Here is a 21,831-nt window from a genome sequence, read left to right on the forward strand (position 1 = left end):
AACTTTATTTAAACAACTGAAGTCTGGAAATTAACTTTGACACTCCTCAGAAAACAAACTTCAAGTGACAGGGACTCATTGCAGTGAAAACAAGAGTCCACAGACCCTCATTCCCCTAAATTTGATTTGGGGTGAAAAGTTTCAATGCTTTTCCATCTTCCCAGATCTGAGTGAGAGGCATGCAGATTTCTTCTTACCCCAATTCCTGCAAAAAGTCAGTACTTCTCTCCATCACCCTGAGTGGGCTTACTCGTAGGCCTGAGTTATGCATGACTCAGCAAAGCCTACTGCCAAAAAGGCCTGTCCTCTGAATGGAGAAGAACCCTTAGAGCCAGCCCACCAAGAACCAAAGCACTCACATCCAGGAAGGGTCACTGTGGACAGAGACTTACTAGAATAGAGCCCCTTGTCATCAGGGAGCTTCTAAAGCTCAGAGTGGAAAAATTGGGGTTGGCTCAGAAGCCATGGCCACCTTGGCCTCTCTTCCTCCCCTCCTGACCTGTGGCCAGAGATTGGTGGTCTGGGGGTAGAGCCTACAGAGCATCAGGAGGCCGACGTGTTTTGAGCCTGTATGGTTAGGGTAGGTCAGCCTGAAGTAATAAACAGACCCAAGCATATAGTTGCTCAGCACAATGGAATTTTATTTCTTGCTCACCACATATTATAGCAGAGGTGAAAAATAATGTAGGGCCAGGTACAGTGGCTCACACCTGTAATCCCAAGACTTTGGGAGGCCAAGGTGGGCAGATCACAAGGTCAGGGGTTCAAAACCATCCTGATCAATATGGTGAAACCCTGTCTCTACTACAGATGTAAAAATTAACCAGGCATGGTGGTGTACAGCTGTAATCCCAGCTACTCAAGAGGCTGAGGCAGGAGAATCACTTGCACCTGGGAGGCAGAGGTTCCAGTGAGCTGAGATCTCACCATTGCCCTCCAGCCTGGGCAACAGAGCGAGATTCTGTCTCAAAAAAAAAAAAAAAAGAGAGAGAGAGAGAAGAAAAGATAAATCATGTAGACAAGCAGAGATGTGGCTGGGAAGCAGGGCTCTGCTCCAGATAGTCACCCTGGGACTCAGGCTGATGGTGACACTGCCACCTTTAAAATCTGTCTTCCAGGAGAATACTTGAAGAAAGGCAGAGGAGGGGAGGTCTTTCCAGCTCAGACAGAAAGGGAGAAAGAGTGTGAATGGGTATGTTCAGGAGGATTTTATGAGCACAAGCAAGAGGAGGTACATATCACTTGTGCTCACATTCTGCCGGGAAAACCTAGTTTCATGTCATCTTCCCTCCAACTACAAGGAAATCTGGGAGACAGGGCCTCCTAGTGTGGCCAAAGAAGGGAAGATTTATGGTGGCCAGAAGTGACCAGTCATCCAGCAGTCTCCACCACAGAACCCTCTGCACTCAGCTGGTATCTGTGAGGGCTTCTGATAAAGTGAGAAGGGGACCCGAGGGCCTGAGCACAGTGACTCTGCAGCCAACGGGAGGGTGAGTTTTCAGAGCTCAGACTGCCATGTCCTTCCCACAAGGAGTGAGAGAGGTAAGCAGCAGCCTCACTAGGCTGACTCTGTCTGCAAACAGAATAGCTGCTCTCTGGAAGGAAATTTGCTATCCCTGGGAAGCTAGGTAACTTTTCTGCCAGAGCAGAGGATCTGTGGCAAAAATGATTTCCAGAGAGATTGTAGAGCATTCATTCATTCTGTGTGACTGCAGGAGTGGGTGATGAGAAGTCGGTTCAGTTGTACAAACAAAGGAGAATGAAACAGAATCATGTCTGTCTCCAAAGGAGCCCAAGCACCTAACTCTCCAAAAGTGTAGGATGCCCTTGAAGTAAGTTCTTGCTGACAGATCACAGAAGCCAGGCGGGGGAGGGCTGCAGTTGCTCCGACGACATCAGAATGGGAACACTTGCATAGGTGCTCTCTTTTATTATAGACCCACCCCCTGTAAAGGTAAAGAGCTGATGCGGAACCAGCGTGTGTAGATTCCCTTCCCCTCTGCCCTTGGCCCAAGGGCAACTGCACAAAATGGGATTAATTGGGATTATGGGGGCTTTGGCTGCTTGGCTGCTACTCAAGGATGAATGCTTAATTTATGTCTCAGTGGTCTTGACTCCTGCCTGATTAAACTGGCTCACTCTGGCCATTGTTTGCCAAGGACTTTCCTTTCAAAGGAGTGGCTACAGGTGGTGCTTTTATGTGACAGCTTTTTAGCTTTGATGTGGTACGTGGCTTTAATGGATTGCTGCAATGCCACCTTTCTCTTGGAAATAAGTAAGAGCACAAACAAATTCAATGGCTTCTCCTTCCATCTTTCAGGGCTTTTCTTGTGACCATCTTGTGTCAACAGGTGTGATTGTTCACAAATACATAGAAGGGTTGTGGAATTATTACCAGACAAGAGATAGAGCATTTATTTGGAAAACATTCACCGAGCAGAGATGCTAAGATTCAGAAATGCCTCCCCTTCTCTTAGCAACATGCTCCTCTGAATCAAAAGGTGCCCCTTGGCAAGCCTGAGGCTGATGGCACCCTGGAGCTGATAGAGACGGGGACCCTCCTCCAGCTTCCCTGCACTGTTCCTGCCAGGGCGCTTAGGAGCCTCTCCTGTGGTAGACGAGAAGCTTTGTTTTTGAAGTTTGCAGCAACCTGCACCAAGTTCTGTTGCTATTTGCAGTGACGGGGGATGATGAGCAGCCTCTGTTCTACTGGGATTTAAACAAAGACTGTCCACAAACCTAAATTGGCTTGATGGTTTTAGCCCATTTGCCTGTTAACTTGGTTTATAAATATATTAAGCAGTTTTGTGGCTGACTTGATATTTTCTTATTGACTTGATCCTTGAGGTCAGTCACAAGGGCCAGACTGATTTGGGTAAATCTTCCCTGCAGTGTAAAGACTCTCTTCCTTTTTCCAGAAGCCAAATAAACATTTTCATAGGCAAATAAGCTCTCAGACTGCATAGATAAAATTTTCTGTCCAAGAGGGATGTGTTTTGAGAAATTCTTGCCTACGACTTTCATGCTAGTTAAAACTAAAGGTTATGGTTTTGAATTCAACTATCATGACAGAGACCTGTACCTTAACTATATGATATTTAATTAATTTAATTAATTAGTGTAATTCTAGAAACTTGTTTCCCAATATCAAACATTGCACACAAAGTACTGCAGAGATTATGGGTGCCCTTGCTCTGTATTTGCATGGTGTTAGTTGGGATATACTTGGGAAATGCTAAAATGTATCAATAGTAGTTCTCCTAGCTTCATGGAAGAAAGCAGCTACAGAACATACCTCATTAATGGGAGAAGTCTACTATATTATAATCTGGAAAAAGTATAATGAAAAATCTCCAAACTCCACTTTTCATGAGGATTCCATATGTTTAAAGAACTCTATGAAAATATAATCATGAGCATAGTATGGTGTTAATTAAAAATGACTTTAACTTGCCTGGGTACAATGGTTCACATCTGTAATCCCAGCATTTTGGGAGGCTTAGGTGGGCGGATCACGACATCAAGAGTTCAAGACCAGCCTGGCCAACATAGTGAAATCCCATGTCTACTAAAAATACAAAAATTAGCTCGTTGTGGTGGCGGGCGCCTGTAATTCCAGCTACTTGGGAGGCTAAGACAGGAGAATGGCTTGAACCAGAGAGGTGGAGGTTGCAGTGAGTGAGATCATGGCACTGCACTCCAGCCTGGGTGACAGAGCAAGACTCCATTTCAAAAACAAAAACAAAAAACGACTTTAACTTTTATAATGTATTATTAATATCTCCCAGAAATACTTTGATGATAAAATTTAGGTTTTATTTGAGTGGAGAGTGGAGGATAATAAAATTGATTGTATAACTTAATCTGAACATGAGAGAGAGACAGAGATCCTAGGGAAATAGATAAATGAGAGCATATGAGTTTAGAAAGAACATTGGGCAACTCCATCAAACAACTTAAAAGTTGGAGAGAACGTAAAGATGTTGCTAGGATTTCAAATTAGCAAAAGTGAGGGATGCCATCTGTCCTGAAGTTTGATGAAGCCCCTCAGGGAAGATGTACCAAGGTAAGGAAATGTTGTTGTAAGCATTATATGAAAATAGCCTCAGGAACTTTGGCTGGAAATGACCTCGTCACCTGTCTGTCAGGGCATAGCTGGCGTATACCCTCTCCTGCTGAGTAGATTCTTCCACAAACTGGAGCAGTTTGCAGACCTGGCCTACTGCTGTACATGGAGACACAGCCAGAGTCCCTACCCTCAGGATTGGCAGAGTTGGCAGAAACCCTCAGAATTTTCCAGTTGAACCCCATCTTTTACAGATGAGGAAACTGAGGCCCAAAGGGGAAATGAGCTTGCCCAGAGTACACGGTAAATCATTCTCAGTGCTCTTAGCTGATTTACAAAGAGCCCGTTCATGCTGCCCACACCCTTCCCAAATTTAGGACGTACAATTATGCAGCTTTCTTTTTACAAGATAGATATTTAGTATAATCATCCAAAAATTATACCCGTCTTTAAGCAGCTTAACTGACTAAAGTACCCCTCTAACCCTGAATTCACTGAAAGCCAGAACCAAACACTGTTAATCATATATGTTGTTTTGGAAGTTTTCTCTAGCTATGCCACAAAAGCCTGCTTTGTTTTTCCATCTACTGCCTGTAGGCAGGAACCAGGTCCTTGTCTTTCTTTGGATCTCTCTCAGTAGAACCAATGAATAGGGCATGGGTGGTTCTAAGTACCTCAATGCACAGCCATTCACTGCCCGAGAAACTCTTGCTTTTCTAGCTGTTGGCAGCCAGGGGGTGTAGCAGAAGACCCTGTAAAGGATTTTTTAAATGAGGGATAGATAGCTAGCTATCAGGTGCCCTTTCTACAAAATTTGGTTCTGAACTTGCAGCAAAGCTATGAATTTGCCTTATAGTAAAAAGAGGCATATTCATAGAAGGTAATAAAACTTCTGTTCTAGTTAATTGGCTGGGCACAGTGGCTCACGTCTGTAATCCCAGCACTTTGGGAGGCCGAGGTGGGTGGATCACATAAGAACAGCCTGGCCAACATGGCAAAACCCCGTCTCTGCTAAAAATTAGCCATACATAGGGGCATGCACCTGTAGTCCCAGCTACTCGGGAAGCTGAGATAGGATAATTGCTTGAACATGGGAGGCAGAGGTTGCAGTGAGCCAAGATCATGCCAATGCACTCCAGCTGGGTGACAGAGTGAGACTCCGTCTCAAAAAATATAAAATAAAATAAATATTCTACTTCAAGTTACTTTGCATATAAGAAAATGTCTTATGTGTTCTTAAATGAGATGTTTTTGCTTTTGTTTTATGAAATCATACTAGAAAATTGAATATGAATTTCGAGTTTCCATTCATGCCTGGCTCTGGGTTAAAGATGTGAAATTGGCGAAACTGAATCACAGGCCCTTTGGAGTCTTGCAACCCCAGCCAAGCCCCCTCAACAGCGCCTCTTGCTACTACCTTGGCTATCCCTCACACCAACAGCTAAATATTTGCTAAAGGAAATAGTGAAGGGGCTCGCCCCGGCCCCAAATCCTGCAGCCAGGGCAAGAAGTGAGGTGTTGGGTCCTAGAAGAGTAAGTCAAGGCCCTTAATAATCACATTAGGGGTGTATGGAGAGGGGAGTGCATTTTGTTTCCAGAAGAACTTGGTAGGGACACAGACAGTCAGTAGGCAGAATTGGGAAATTTGTCTACAAATCTGGCTTTGTAACTGCTCCAAATCTCAACCTCTTTAGTCATATGATTTCAGTGTGGTTCGTGTGTCACCAGTAACTTCTCCAGTGATTCCTCCATTATAGCACAGATCCATCATGGAGGCGGTGTTGGGTATCAGTCAAGATGAGCCTGGGCTCTGAAGGCGATGTCATGCTACGACCTTGGACAACTGACTTACCCTCTCTGAGCTCGGTGTCTTCACCTAACCATGAGGGGCTACTAGTATTTACTACCTCATAAAGTTATCATGAGGATAAAACTAGCACATCAGAGCATTTAGGAGAGTGCCTGGTATAGTAAGCCCTCAACAAATATTAGGAGAACAAATGCCATTATTTTGACATTTGAGAAGTGTTGTGTGATTGGCTGGATATGTTGATTCCAGTCACTGGAAGTGACAGAGCCCCCAGTATAAGGTTTGCTTTCCCTTATGCTAGCATTTAGACATTAATTTTATAAGCTGAAAAACAGAATGGACCTTGAACATTAACCTAATATACCCAAGAAATAAAAATACTAATCAAAGTGGCAGAAATAGCATAAACCATAGATATTATCTATGTGTAATTTTTAAAAATGGTTACAACAAAATTGCTTCTTTTCATTACACATTTATGAAACTGAGCTGATTTCATGTGATTATACTGATTTTAATGTCTTTATAGTATTTAGAAAATGTGAAACAACCTTCAACATGAACTATGACTTGTAAATTTCTGTCTTCACTCAGCATGGAGAAAAAGCAACTTTCTTTTCTTGCTTTCTTTCCTTCATTTGTTCATTCACTTTTTTTTTTTTTTTGGCCATGCTCTGACATGGCACTTGGCTATACACAAGTAGAGAAGGTCCTGGCTGGTGATACAACTCAGAAATCTGAGTTGATGAGACAGGTTAAGTCGTCACAGTGTGAGGTTCTATTGACTTTTCCTGCAGTTTTGCCCTTTATCCTTGTCTGTATTTTAGTTTGTAAGAAGCCCTCAAAAGGTAGGGCACTCATTAGTGGTTCCACAGTGGATGGTTATGTTCAGTTGTTATTTCTTTGCATGCTGCTATTGTCTAGGTTATATTATGCAGTGTGACAAGTGCTGTGGAGAGCAAATGAAAGGCAAGGTTTCAGCACGAGCAAAGCTTACGTTACAAAGAAAGAGTGTTTTGAGATGGCCTTATAACAGAGCAAAAGCACTATGCCAGGTGTAGTTGAACAATGAGGAACAAAAGCCATCCTAACAAACAGCACAGGTCCATCTGGGAGGAGGTGGGAAGAGAGCAGAGGGAGCCCACCCTTCCAAAGTGGCTCCTTGCCAACAATTTAAAAGATACTGTGCTAGATGATGGTTTTTAGGACTCTAATGGATATTACAAGAAGCAGTGAGAGGTGGCTTGTTAAAATTTTGGAGTGGGAGATTGGGGTGCCTCCTGCTTTTGAAATTCAAGTTTGCCCCTCCTCCAGCTGACAGTTTCAGATACTGCCCCCAAGCACCCTGCCAACTAAACATTAGAAAATGGTCATACCCAGCCGGGCACAGTAGCTTACACCTGTAATCCCAGCACTTTGGGAGGCCAAGGGGGGCAGATTACCTGAGGTCGGGAGTTCAAGATCACCCTGGCCAACATGGAAAAACCCCGTCTCTACTAAAAAAACTTCAAAATTAGCCAGGCATAGTGGCACATGCCTGTAATCCCAGCTACTCAGGAGGCTGAGGCAGGAGAATCGTTTGAACCTGGGAGATGGAGGTTGCTGTGAGCTGAGATTTCATTATCGTACTCCAGCCTGGGCAGCAAGAGTGAAATTCCATCTCAGAAAAGAAAAAGAGAGAGAGAGAGAGAGAAAATGGTCATATCTTTAGACAATGGAACTCAAGCCTAAAAGAAGTTAATTTCTTTCTGGTCTACCAGTAAGTTTGGAAAAAGTTGAGAAAGATGTGAAAGGTAATAAGCATATTGACCAGGGATGGTTGTTGTTTTTATTTCTAACATCCCCTTTAGAACGATGAGCCAAGAATGGCAGTCACAACAGAAAAGACATCTATGCACAGAAGACTAACTGAAGTTTTAGGTGGGAAATTGGAGAATGGTTGCTAGCTTGTTGTTGTATGAAGTAAGCATGTGCTTTAATGAACTTTAGTATTTACTCCCGGAAATCTGGCATTTTCTTTGTTTTTATGTGTTGCATTTCAAGAAAATCTTTATTGCTATGGAGGAGGCAACAATGTCTAGCAGCATGAAGTCAGCCTGCGGCATTCCCTACCCCAGGGGTCAAAAAGCCTAACACTGTAGACGGATTTAAAAGGGGGCTAGATAATTCTGTAGCAAATATTAGCATTTGCTGTCATGCATGTTAAAAGACTGGTAATCAAATGTCATGCCTCAGAGAGTGAATGAATACTGCCAGGGCAAGCCTTCTTTCTCCCTCTCCTCCCTCCCCACGCTCACGTGTGCACTACAGGAAACGGGACTGAGTTGATGGGAAGGGAAAATGCTCTTCCCATACCTCACTGAAATCACACAATCCCCTGTGGCTCAGGACCTAGATGGGGAATTGGGAGGTACAAAGAGAGGAAAGAGGTTTCTCAGGCCTGGGATTTTGTCTGCTGCCCTTGAAGTTTCTCTGGACTGACAAGACTTTGAGGTCTGCCGGAAAGACAGGCTTGATGACAACTTCCTAAGTCTGGGCAAGTCTTAGGCTTTTGCTGGGGGGAGACTGCCATTCTTGGCAATTGAATTTGGTCCTGGCCCAGCTCCCATTACCTACGTGTGTCCAGTTTCCCTGTGCTGTGGCCTCTAACCTCATTATGGGAGACAAGACAGTCGACAGTTAAATACAGAGAATAGAAGTTATGATAAATTAAACGAAGGAAAAGATGAGGAACTAAGAGACAGCCTCACTGGAGGATCTCATTTAGATGAGGAGCGTGGGGAAAGTCTAGGTTGAGAGCTTCAATTCTAAGCTTGCTCCCATCATAGGGCCTCCACAATGTTGATCCCTCTGTCTGAAATGCTTCTTCTCTCCCTTTTGGCCTGATTTCTACCAGTTTTTCTCAGGTTTCAGTGTAGATAACACTTCTTCATGGAGACTTTCCCCAACCTCCTAATCTAAATGAGATCCTCCAAGGAGGCTGTCTCTTAGTTCCTCGTCTTTTCCTTCGTTTAATTTATTGTAACTTATAAATACTTTGTGTATTTAACTGTTGACTGCCTTGTCCCACATAAGTTCCACGCTCAGGGGTTATGCCTGTCTCAGCATTACGGCCTGGGCATAGGTCCGTGCCTGCCGCCTAGCAGTGCTCAGCCTCTCTCTGTTAAAGAATGTGTACTAGTCAGGCTATAACCGCCTGCCAGGTTCCTCATGAGAGAAAACTGGGAGGCTGTCCCTAAAAATAAGAACACTTAATTCATCATTTGAACATTTTAGGTAGTGTTATTCTTTTTCTACCGTACCCTAAAATGCATTACGCATTATTATGCCCTGTTTAATTATCAAACTCAGATGACAAAAGTTCCTGAAAACCAAGCTTTTCTCTTAATTGTTAAATGTGCTACTGTGTCCTCTCTGGGTGGACAGATTTGTAAGAACTTGAAAGTGGGAGGCCAGGCGCAATGGCTCGCACCTGTAATCCCAATGCTTTGGGAAGCCGGGGTGGGTGGATCACGAGGTCAGGAGTTCAAGACCAGCCTGGCCAACATGATAAAACCCTCGCCTCTACTGAAAATATGAAAATTAGCCTTGCTTGGTGGTGCGCACCTATAATCCCAGCTACTTAGGAGTCTGAGGCAGGAAAATCGCTTGAACTTGGGAGGTGGAGGTTGCAATGATCTGAGATCGCACCATTGCACTCTAGCCTGGGTGACAGAGTCTCGCTCAGTCTCAAAAAAAAAAGAAAAAAGAAAGAAAAGAAAGTGGGCTAGTGAATCAGCACTTGCTGAGCACCTACCACCAAGATGCAGAGAAAGATCCTGTGAGGGCACAAGACCTGGCCCCAACTCTAGGGCATGAGCACCACAGGCAGAAAGGCAGGGAAAAGTCACGTAAAACACCATCTGTAAGACAAGGCGTGTCAGCCCTAAATCACGTACTATATACATCCTGTACAAATATCGCAGTGCACAGCCATTGCTTTCCTGTGTGGGCTGGTGAGGTGGCATGTTGAAAAGCGAGGTACAAGTTGGGGTTCCAATCCTTATTTGTGAGACTTTGGGCAAGCCCCTTTATCTCTCTGGGCCTCAGCTTTCTCACCTGTTAAATGAAGATAACAATAGCTTCCCTTCCTGCTTCATAGAAAAGGGAAGGACAATCACCTCTTACTGTCTCTTCTTCATGTCAGGTCCTGTAATAGACATATTAACATCAGGCTCTGGGCAGGGTGCAGGGGCTCATGCCTGGAACTCCAGCACTTTGGGAGGCTGAGGCAGGAGGATTGTCTGAAATCAGGAGTTTGAGACCAGCCCGGGCGACAAAGTAGATGCCATTTCTAAAAGAAAAGAGAAAGAAAAAACCCATAAGGCTGTCATCACACTCTTTCAAGAATCATGAGAAGCTGGCATCACTCATATTTCACAAATGAGATGATGGATGCTCCAGGAGGTGAAGTAATGTGTCCAAACTCACAGCTGCTAAGAAATAGACCCACAATAAGAACACCAGCCTGACACCAAAATTTATGCTCTTTCTACTCCTGTCCCAGGTAAATGTAAGACTTATTCACTAGGAAGTGTGATACAGATATAAGTATCATTAATTTATGAAAATGCAGGTCAACCACAGATAGAAAACTGAGTTTTATCCATTCCGTTCACAAATACCATTGAATGTCTTTACTGTGCTTTCTGTACTGTGCCGGGTAACTCTCAATATTATTAGAAGCAATGACTTATGAGAAAAAAATAAAACCACGAATGATCTTTCACACTTTCTCAAAAGACTTTTGTCATTGAATTCCTTTAACTAATGTGATTTTCCGTAAACTCAAGCAGTGATTTTTCTGGTTTTAAAATTTTCACTCTCTTTTTTTTTAAAGAAACATGCATGTCTATTATATGAAGTGGGAAACACCTGTATGTGAGGCACATTCATGGGTAAACTGTGAGCTGCTGTCACAAGCAGTTAAAAGTAAAATGCCTTTGTCAAAGCGAGTTAACAAAATCTGTTGTGTGACATGGAATCCTTGACACATTCATTGTGCTGGTTGGACTATCTCAAAACTCAGAATGGGTGGACTCCAGCCAGCTTCCTTATCATGGGTACGAATGAGTCCGTTTCCATGAGGACCTACAGCATCCTCTCTGTGCTGCTGGCTTTCATTGGAGATGACCCCACAGACCAGCTCCCAAGCATGTGGGACCTGAAATCTGGCAAATGTAATACATTTGTTCTGGTGCAGAATCAGAGAGGCGACCATCTGCCTCAAGCCATCATTTGTAGAGGAGGATGTAGGAGTCCTGGGGTTAAGAGAGAGGACAAGGCCATGAGCTTATACAGCGGCAGAGCCAGTATTAGGATAAAGGCCCTCGACTCTCAGCCCAGTGCTCCTTCCTCCTTGTGACCAAGAGTTCTTTTGTAGACATGACTGCAGCTCTCTAAGATTTCTGGTTCTTTTCTTCCTCCAGGCATGGGGGAGGGCTGGCTTGAAGTCAGGTGTGGCCATGTGACTCACCTTGGCCAATGAAAGGTGAGGGGGGCCTGTAATCCCAGCACTTTGAAAGTCCCAGGTGGGCAGATCACTTGAGGCCAGGAGTTCAAGACCAGCCTGGCCAACATGGCAAAACCCCATCTCTACTAAAAAAAAAATTACAAGCATTAGCCGAGTGTGGTGGCACATGCTTATAGTCCCAGCTACTCAGAAGGCTGACGCAGGAGAATCACTTGAACCCAGGAGGTGGAGGTTGCAGTGAGCCGAGCTCATGCCAGTGCACTCCAGTTGGGTGACAGAGCAAGATGAGACTCCGTCTCAAAAAAAAAAAAAGGAAAGGTGAGGGGATTTATGTCACTACTGGGCGAGTGCGTTTAAGAGCCATGTTGTAACTTCTCATGCCCTCTTTCTTTGCTATGGTGGATCTTGAGGCATTATATTTTGATGTTGATTTAAAATCTAATAATGAGATGGTGGAGTCTCTGTCAGCCTGAGTCCCTGAGTGACTAGGGTAAGCAGAGCCTCCCAGCCAATCTGCTTTGGGTCTGTCCTATGAATAAGACTTGTTTCATAGTGTGACTAGCCCATCCTGACTATTGCAAGTGCCCACAATGACAGGATGGACCAAGCTGCAGAATAGTGTTTGTGACTATGGCCAAGAGGGGAGCAAAACAATTTATTAAGAATAAGCTGGCCGGGTGCGGTGGCTCACGCCTCTAATCCCAGCACTTTGGGAGGCCAAGGTGGGTGGATAACTTGAGGTCAGAACTTTGAGACCAACCTGGCCGACATGGTGAAACCCCACCTCTACCAAAAATACAAAAATAACAGGCACAGTGACACACGCCTGTAATCCCAGCTACTTCGGAGGCCGAAACAGGAGAATCACTTGAGCCTGGGAGGTAGAAGTTGCAGTGAGCTGAGATCATGCCACTGCCCTCCAGCCTGGGTGACAGAGCAAGACTCTGTCTCAAAATAAATAAATAAATAAAATCTCATGGGGCCTGAGAGCCTGTACATTTGGGTTCTGTAAAACTCAGGGTCTCATAACAGATGTGAGGTGTTACAGTGGACGTTCTTCACTTTCTCAGTTCCCACTGGACATGCATAACTGTGAGAATAAAAAGAAGATGATGAAGGCGGGTGATGATTGAGCAGAATTAGTACTATACATTTTTTTTTTCTGGTTAGGAGAATGTTAGAAATGGAAGATTCTTTGTAAACCAAGCTTTTAAAAGGTACTTCATTTGAAGTGTCAGAAGCAAGGTTTGGGGTGAATTCCTTTTATTCAGAACATAGTTATTGATAAACTGTAAGGATCTCTCTAACAAGAATACCATGATCCAGAGAAGAGCCTCTGCTCAGTTTTTTATTTACAGTGATCCCCAATATAGTCAAAATTTGTGGAAAGCGTTGCTGTTATATTTAAGAGTCTATTAACCCTATTAAAGAGGCAGAGGTAAGTTATTTTGTGGTATCTTTCAAAGTGTTCATCCATGTCAAGCTTTAGAATGGGTACTTTCTTTCAATTATGTTCTTATTCATACCGATTCATTTGCTCCTGACTATATGATTATATAATTAAAGCTAATGTAGGCCATTTACACATTTTAGTTAACTTAATAGCTTTGAAATAGAATCCTTAAGGTCAAAAGAAATGTGGAATCTAGTTAAAGTCCTGGTGGAATATATATATATATGTGTGTGTGTGTGTGTGTGTGTATATATATATATATATATATATATTATACATGATTATGCTTTTACAGAACAGGTGAAGTTTGTTGGGAGATCAGGATTTTGAGAATGTCATTTACAGCTTTCAGTTTAATTTTAAGCAGTGGAAAATGCTACAAATTCCAATCTCAACCTAATCCTATAGGTAGATGGGATACATGAGGGGGAAGGTTGTGGGGGAAAAAGTCATATTGTGTGTTCTAAGAAAAATGGTTTCCCAAATTATTGTCTTGCTCTCTCCCACTTAACCTTCCTTACGTTCGAACCCCCTTCCTTTCCTCTAACTGAGCATTCAATAACAGGCAGCATTGGGGTAGTTTTCAGAAACACTTAGCATTTCTAGAGCCTCAGAATACAAGATGGAAATTCCTGAATTATTAGTTTGAGTGCTTAGTTCCTGAGGCCAAGCTCAGTTCCCCTAAGTTTTGTTTCCTGCTTAGGTAAAGATTTAACAGAATTGCAGGGCCAAGATTTCAGAAATGCCTTGAATAAGAGAGCTGTAGCTTTTTCCTTCACAAAATTCTGAAGCCTTCATTCTGGGCCTCTAATACTAGATAATTCATCTGCTACGCAAGAGAAAAAAAAATGAATTCATACTAGGAATCATTTGAAGTGTCTCCTTATTTGGTAGGTCAATGGCTTTTACACCGTTCAGAATACTTTGAGGTGGAGGCAGAAGCAAGCTGGCTATGACAAATCTTAAACCTTTTTAACCCATTTTAGACCTGATGCACCCTAGAAGCTCCCTGTCATGTCCTCAGCCATGACAGCAAGGCCATTAAACAGAACTTGACTGCTTTGTTTTGTCAAATAGAAGAGTACACACCAACAAAAAAATAGCCAGGCCAGGTTGTGAATGCCCACAGTCCCAGCTACTTGGGAGGCTGGGATGGGAGGATCGCTTGAGCCCAGGAGATTGAGGCTGCAGTGAGCTGTGAGCGTGCCACTGCACTCCAGCCTGGGCAACAGAGCAAGACCCTGTCTCAAAAAGCAAAGGAAAACAAAACAACAACAAAAGAGAACACACATCAACACTGTAAGAGTCCCACCTAGACAAGATGTGGGGCTGCCAGGGACTAGGGCGAGGGGGCTTGTGGAGACGGCAGAGGCAGTGTGTTGCTTCCATTCCCAGGAGGAGCATGAAACATGGATCAGAGGCATGACTGCTTTGGAGAGAGGCTCCAAGGGAAACTCTAGGGAGATACTGTGCAAATCTGTGGTGTGCAGCCACCACAGTGTCAAGATGGGTATTAACATATAATTCTTGTAAATGAGAGCCAATCTGGATACCTTCATAGGAGGATCCAATCCAAACACTCAAGCTAACCCATTACCCTGTACAACGTAGACATACAGGCTGAAAATTTTAGTCAAATAAAGCTAAGTTGCCTTACTTGCTATCATAGGAAAAAAAACCAAGACTGGCTAAAATGTTATTCTTCCCTGTGCCTGTGTAAAATATCAACAAAACCACATTGTCTTTGTTTGAATGGTTTAGGTATACTTTCACTTTCAGATACTGTCCACTAAGTCCTTTAGGAAGCAAATTAAGTTGGACTTGGTTGATCAAGCAAAATTGCAGAGCCACCTTTTGTACTCAATTAGCCAGGGGTTATAGCTCCAAGAATACACTGACATATGGATCAGACATGGGGACTTAAGCCTGAATTGGGAGCCCGAAAGGATTTAAAGCCAACTCCATCTCCTGCAAATGTCTGAGGAAGGACGTGTGGCCAAAAGGGGACAATCTCTAGAAGCCCTGGATATTTGCCCAACCTCTTCCTGTGAGATTGTGACTCTGTTCTCTGGAAGAAAAAAATTTTTTTAAAAGTGACATAATGACTGTTACTAAGGAAAACCCCAAAATCATGGCTGGTAGGTGAACTCTCGGAGTCCGTAGCTTGGTTCCTGCAATTAAGTTGAACTTGGTTGATCAAAGTTGCTGATCATTCTCTTCCTACCAGGACAAAATAGTAGTAATAATCTCTACTATTTGTTTAGGGCTTTAATTATTTGACAAAGTGCGCGCTAGTAATTGTCTCTCTTAATTCCCATCACAAACCCTGCAATGAAGGGAATGTTCATCAGGGCCAAAGCCTGGGGTTTCCAGACAGAAGGAAAGTGGGTCCTAAGATACACAGTTGGGGAATCAGCTAGGTCCTCCGACTTCAGAGCTGGTGCTCCCTTTCAAGTCAACTTGACCCTTTCAAGCCTTCATCTAACAATGTACTCACTAAATAATTCTAACTCAGAGGGTGCTGTGGTGAAAGCCTTCCTCTACATTTTACTATTTTTCTTTATTGACAGTCTTGCCAACTTTCCATAACAATTTTCTAAGTGTATTTCAACACAAAAAGCTCACATAAACTCTTCTCTAGAATAAAGTGAGTGGCGATGTTGATGACGGTTTTTCAGCACTTATCTGGGGGACAAATATGTTGGTTGCAGGAGCACCCTTCTAACTATTTGGCTGTTGAATGCAGCAACTTCCTTGCCAATGAGTGCACTTGGGTGTTAGCATGTGGAGTTGTTGCCCATGGCTGAGGATGTCTAAGCCTGGTTAGCTGGTTGACTGGCATGATAGAGAAAGACTACTGTTAGTATGGAAAGTAATGCTATGATGATTTGAGGGTTTTTCCTAGTTTATAATTCTTATCTCATCCATCCACCTAACACTGGGCTTCAAAGCTGTATTTAGTGCCCTCCTTTGACTGCAGTGTATATACCTGTACACTTTGAAAGATGAGGTTAAGGTAGAAATCAGGGCACCCCATGTCCACTCTCCCACCAAATAGTCTCCCCGGCACTGCCCATGAGTGGAGAAGGAGAAGGGCCTCTGAACAGGCCCAATCTTCAGACTCACACGTGGTTACAGTGCCTCTCACAGAAGCCAGATTAGCGCTAGATGGGCAAGCACTTCATGCCCACTGAGGCAGACTGGGTGCAGTTAGCATGATTGTCACTTCTAATGGGCTAATGCTGATCCTGGGTCCAGGAGCAGTAGAGCCATTTCTCCGGATTTTCCTGCGTTTATTTCCTCACTGCCACCAGCAGCAGCAGCAAGGCCCATCCCTCTGCAGTTTGTCATCATCTTGTTACCATAAAAATCACATCTCAGTTTGGGCTGCCGGGCTCAGAAAATGCACAAGCACCATGTTAAATGTTATGATGTGAAACATCATTTATTTCTACAACAATTCAGTCCAGAGCCGGGCCATGGTTTTGCAAAATTTGTTTTTCTGCCTCCTTCTCTCTCATTCTCCCTTGTTCTTTTCTTTTCCTAAGTCTCTTTCTCTTGCTCTCTTTTTCCTATTGACCACTTGTTAAATCTTTTTGTTTGTTTCCCCCTTTTCTCCGGGGACCCTCCGACAGGCAGGCTTGCCAGATTCATTTTCTGATCAAAGCTGTTTGATTTGGTCAATTTTGCCACATTGGAGACGTTCTCTATTACAGAGATAAATAGCTTTGGGCTAACTGTCAACGAAAACTTGTAAGCTAATAAATTATTCCAATTTCTTCCCGCGGATTTCTCTGGAGACAGCCCTAGGAAATACACTTTTTGATTAGTAAATTTCTCTGTGTGTGTGTCTGGACATTCAAATGTGTCGGCTTTGATTAGCACCATTGCTTTTCAAGTCGACGTTGGCTGAGGGGCTGTCAGTTGCAGGCAGCCCTGATGCATAATGCATCAACTGGGCCTGGAAACAGGAGTCTCTTCCAAGGCTGGAAAGGCGGGAAAATTGCCCTAACAACCCCACTGGCCCACTCTGCACCAAAGGGAGCTCAACTTGAAAGTCTTGACAACACTTGCTTCGGCTTCAGTGGAAGCCACCCACGCCGGGCTGGAAAGACCACGACCGGGAGCCTGCCAAGAACCAAAGCCGCTGCTCCATCTGCTCTGCCACCACCTCCCCCTCCCACAGTTTTGCATCCTCACCCACGTGCTCTACTCCATCATCCTGGAGTCTCTGGGCAAAGGCCAGTCCCTTCTGGGCATGCCTAGATTTCCCTTTGCCTCCTCTTGGATTCCGGTTTGCCATTTGTCTAGTTAAGGGCCCTTGGGTTGTTATAGAAACAATATTTTGGCTATAACAAATCAATCGGTGCGTGTGAACACAAACATACAGATCATTTATCAACTGCAAAATACCCTAAATTATGACCTTTCTAAAACCTATCAGAAGGGCGAGCGAATGCATAACGTAAATTAAAGTTTGAAGGGTCAGCGATTTTTACTTTCACTATTCATCTTTCTTTCACCTTATAGGTTTAAGAACAAGAGGGCTGTGTAATTACATTTCAATGGGGTGCAGCGGTTCATTATTCCTGGCTATACCAATCTGCTGCAACATTTCCAATGCAGTCAGGTACATTTTAGCAGATATTAGTTGGTATAAGACCATACTTGCTCTTTGGGACTGATAACATCTTTTAATGCATAACAGTGCTATCATCTCAATTTAGAAAAGGCTAAAAGGGTGAAGTTTTTTTCTCAGATCAATACAGTTGTTCATATTTTATAAAAGTGGTAAAGCCTATCTGGTAATCCTTCCCAGATATGATTTGCCCTTTGCCTCCCGGTTGCTCCCTGTCTCTGATTATCATTTCCCAAAGTCCCCACCACCCCATGTGGTAGGAGACAACATTTTGTGCTGGAGCCCACTGCACTGATGGAAATGGGTAGCTTCCAACAGAAAACCCTTCTGCTGCCAATGATCTGGCTCCAGTGGTGCCAGGGCCATGCTGCTGAGTGCAAGGGCTCTGAAGTTTCAGCCTAGCCGTGAGGTTTGGTGATAGCAGCCATTGTGTTCCTTCTACCTGTGGAACCAGCAAACACCTTCAGAAACAACTGATGTATTCTGCCCAGAATATGCAGCCACGGTGGAGTCACCAGAGTGAGACTAAGGGGACCTCTTGTATCTTGAAGAAATCCTGTAGAATAGAACAAACCCTAAATGTCTTCTTCAAGCAAAAAAGCTAGCCCCAGAGCAATAAATAAAGTTTAAGCTCATTTAGAATGAAATATATATATCTATATATATAAGAATGTATATTCTTTTTTTTTTTTTTTTTTTTCTTTTGAGACGGAGTTTTGCTCTTGTTACCCAGGCTGGAGTGCAATGGCGCAATCTCAGCTCACCGCAACCTCCGCCTCCTGGGTTCAGGCAATTCTCCTGCCTCAGCCTTCTGAGCAGCTGGGATTACAGGCACGCGCCACCATGCCCAGCTAATTTTTTGTAGCTTTAGTAGAGACGGGGTTTCACCATGTTGACCAGGATGGTCTCGATCTCTTGACCTTGTGATCCACCCGCCTCGGCCTCCCAAAGTGCTGGGATTACAGGCTTGAGCCACCGCACCCGGCTGAATGTATATTCTTACATATATATTTTATTTTTTATATATACACGTGTCTGCGTGTACATGAAGGAAATGTACGTAAATCTACCGATAAAGACTGGAAAATACACATCAAATGGCAAAGTAGTTATCCCTGGGGAGAGAAATAAAGGAGGATAACTTACATTTTGCAAAAATCTTTTACCCACAAGATTACATTCATATTTTACTTGTGTAATGAGAGAGAGATGGAAGGAAGGGAGGAAGGAAGGAAGGGAGGAAGGGAGGGAGGGAAAGAAGGGAGGGAGGAAAGGAGGGACTTCTTTTTAAAATTTTTTAAATTATAAAATACATAAAACATCAAATTTACTATTGTAACCATTTTTAAGTGTACAATTCATTAGTGTTAAGTATATTCACATTGTTGTACAACTAATCTCCATAACGTTCATCTTGCAAAACTGAACCTCTACCGTCATTAAATAACAATTCCCCATTGCCTCCTCTGTCCAGATGCTGGCAACCACCATTCTATTTTCTGTTCCCATGAATGAGTCTGGCTACTCTAAATCTCTCTTGTGAGTAGAGTCATGCAGAATTTGCCTTTCTGTGACTGGTTTGTTTCACTTAGCATAATGTCCTCAAGGTTCATCCATGTTGTAGTATGTGCCAGAATTTCCTTCCTTTTTAAGGCTAAATAATATTCCATTATATTATTATACACAAGAAATATTATATATTATATTTATATATAAGGAATATATATATTCTCTTTTTAAAGCTAAATAATATTGCATTCTTTATGGAATATAATTATATTCTATTAGTTATAGAATATTCCATTATGCCATTTGTCTAGTTAAAGGTCCTTAACTAAACATTTATTTATTTATGGAATATTCCATATTCCACAGAATTCCAATTATTATTCCATATTATTGGCTCCAAATAATATTCCATTATTTATGGGATATAATTATGTTCCATTAATTGTAGGATATAACTATAATATAATGGAATATTATTTAGCCTTAAAAAATATATATCCCTCATATAAATACACATTTGTTTATATACATATATATATTTATTCTGTTTTTAAGTCTGAATAATAGATAAACACACGTTTTGTTTCTCTCTCTATCCATTGATGGATACCTGAGTTGCTTCCACGTCTTGGCTATTGTGAGTAATGCTGCTCTTAACACAGCTATACAAATATCTCCTCAAGATTCTGCTTTGAATTCTTTTGGACACATACCCAGAAGTGGAATTGCTGGATCATATGATAATTATATTTTTAATTTTTTGAGGAAAAAAAACTTTCTGAAAATATATATATAAATTTAAGTTTACTATTGTCCTAGACTCACATAGAGTTTAGGACCTAACTACTACAGCTCTATAGAGACCATAGCTAAGCATGGGGAGAGCCAACACTTATCCTTGCTTGATTAGGAGAGAGTGCTGAGACTACAAGAGGCATTAAGGAGAGAAGCTTGTGTTGAATCTTTCAATTTGCCACCATCCAAGGCTTCGGGGTCGAGGGCCCGGGTGGCGCCAGAAATGGGCAAGTTCATGAAACCTGGGAAGGTGGTGCTTGTCCTGGCTGGACGCTACTCTGGACGCAAAGCCGTCATCGTGAAGAACGATTGATGATGGCTCCTCAGATCGCCCCTACAGCCATGCTTTGGTGGCTGGAATTGACCGCTATCCCCGCAAAGTGACAGCTGCCATGGGCAAGAAGAAGATCGCCAAGAGGTCAAAGATCAAGTCTTTTGTGAAAGTTTGTAACTACAATCACCTGATGCCCACAAGGTACTCTGTGGACATCCCCTTGGACAAAACTGTCGTCAATAAGGATGTCTTCAGAGATCTTGCCCTTAAATGTAAGGCCCGACAAGAGACCAAGGTCAAGTTTGAGGAGAGATACAAGACGGGCTAGAACAAGTGGTTCTTCCAGAAGCTGCGGTTTTAGATGCTTTGTTTTGGTCATTAAAAAAGAAAAAGAAAAAAAGCCTGAAAAAAAAAAAAAAAAGAGGCATTAAGGAGCCTCCTGGGCCAACCCCTGACAGCCCAACCTTATGTTAAATTTAAACCAAGACTTGGTGGATTCATAGCTTGGTCTCCCTGCATTCCTGCAAGGCAGACCAAGAATGAGAAGTTAGATAACTCTGTTAAAAGCATGCTCTGAGTTAGTGGGTATCGGAGCTCCAGGGCACAAATTGATCCAAGGCAAGACCACTAGATCATGCTACTTCCAGCCTGTGCAAAGTGGCAAACACATGGCTATTTTCTAAATGTGGTGTTTGTGTAACCTTGGCCGAGGGCTTTCAACCCTATAGAATTGTGCAAGTAGACAGAGGTAAGAGCACCCTTTCTCGTGTACATTAATTTTATTTTCAGAAATGAGTCAGGCCTGTGTCTGCCTGTTGAGAAAAGCTATTTTCCAAAGTCGTGTCTGTGCTTGGCATGACCCTAGGTGGGCCATGCGTTTGCTCTGTGTTCACTTTTGCAAGAAGCTGTTTAGGAAAGATTGTAAAACATTTTGAAAGCTAGCAACATTTGTGTACCAAAAGTCTGTTTCTCCCAACTCAATTCTGGCTATTTTCTGCACACAACTTAACAGAGTTAATTGATGCCTAATTCTTTCTTAGTTCTTCTCCATCTATAAAGAGTATTAAGTTCCTTATTTCCCAGGTGGTATTTTCTTAATATTTCTAAATAACACAGTCACTGGACCACCTACATCAGTGCTGCTTCTGCCTTACATTAAAATGCCTCAGGCAATTCTGATGTGAGGCAGAATTTTTTAAGATGAAAATTTTGTGGCACTGTATCAAGCTGAACCAGAATCCAAAAGGTACAAGTTAAGGACTCTGCATTTAAAAAAACATGTATTGAAGTTCACATAATATAAAATTAAGCATTTTAAAATGCTTTAGTACATTTGCCACACTGGGCAACCACCACTTCTGTCTACTTTCAAAGTATTTGTATCACTTTGGATGCAAACTTGTCCAACCAATTGCCTACATGTGACCTGCATGTGGCCCAGGACAGCTTTGAATGTGGCCCAATACAAATTTGTAAGCTTTCTTAAAACATTAAGAGTTTTTTGTGATTTTTTTTTTTTTTTGTTCATCAGCAGTTGTTAATGTTAGTGTATTTTATGTGAGGCCCAAGAAAATTCTTCTTCTTCCAATGTGGCCAAGGAACCCAAACAATTGGACACCCATGCTTTAGAGTAAAACCCTTTAGTTGTTAAAAAGAATCTGCATTTTTAACAAGCTCCTCATGTCGTCACAGCACACCCTAGGGTTTGAGAACCACTGTAATTAATGTAAAGTTGGGAGGTACCTAAATATGACACTGAATCGCATATGTGAG

The 21,831-nt window shown here is 42.7% G+C and overlaps 1 pseudogene; it reads left to right on the forward strand.

Moving 5' to 3' along the window:
* The first annotated feature begins 1,717 nt into the window (after window positions 1-1,717).
* On the forward strand, window positions 1,718-20,458 carry LOC116562704 (annotated as a pseudogene).
* Window positions 20,459-21,831: the final 1,373 nt, after the last annotated feature.

Source organism: Sapajus apella, unplaced genomic scaffold (assembly GCF_009761245.1).
Source record: "Sapajus apella isolate SASKATOON/1434 unplaced genomic scaffold, GSC_monkey_1.0 scaffold1, whole genome shotgun sequence".
Classification (NCBI taxonomy): Eukaryota; Metazoa; Chordata; class Mammalia; order Primates; family Cebidae; genus Sapajus; species Sapajus apella.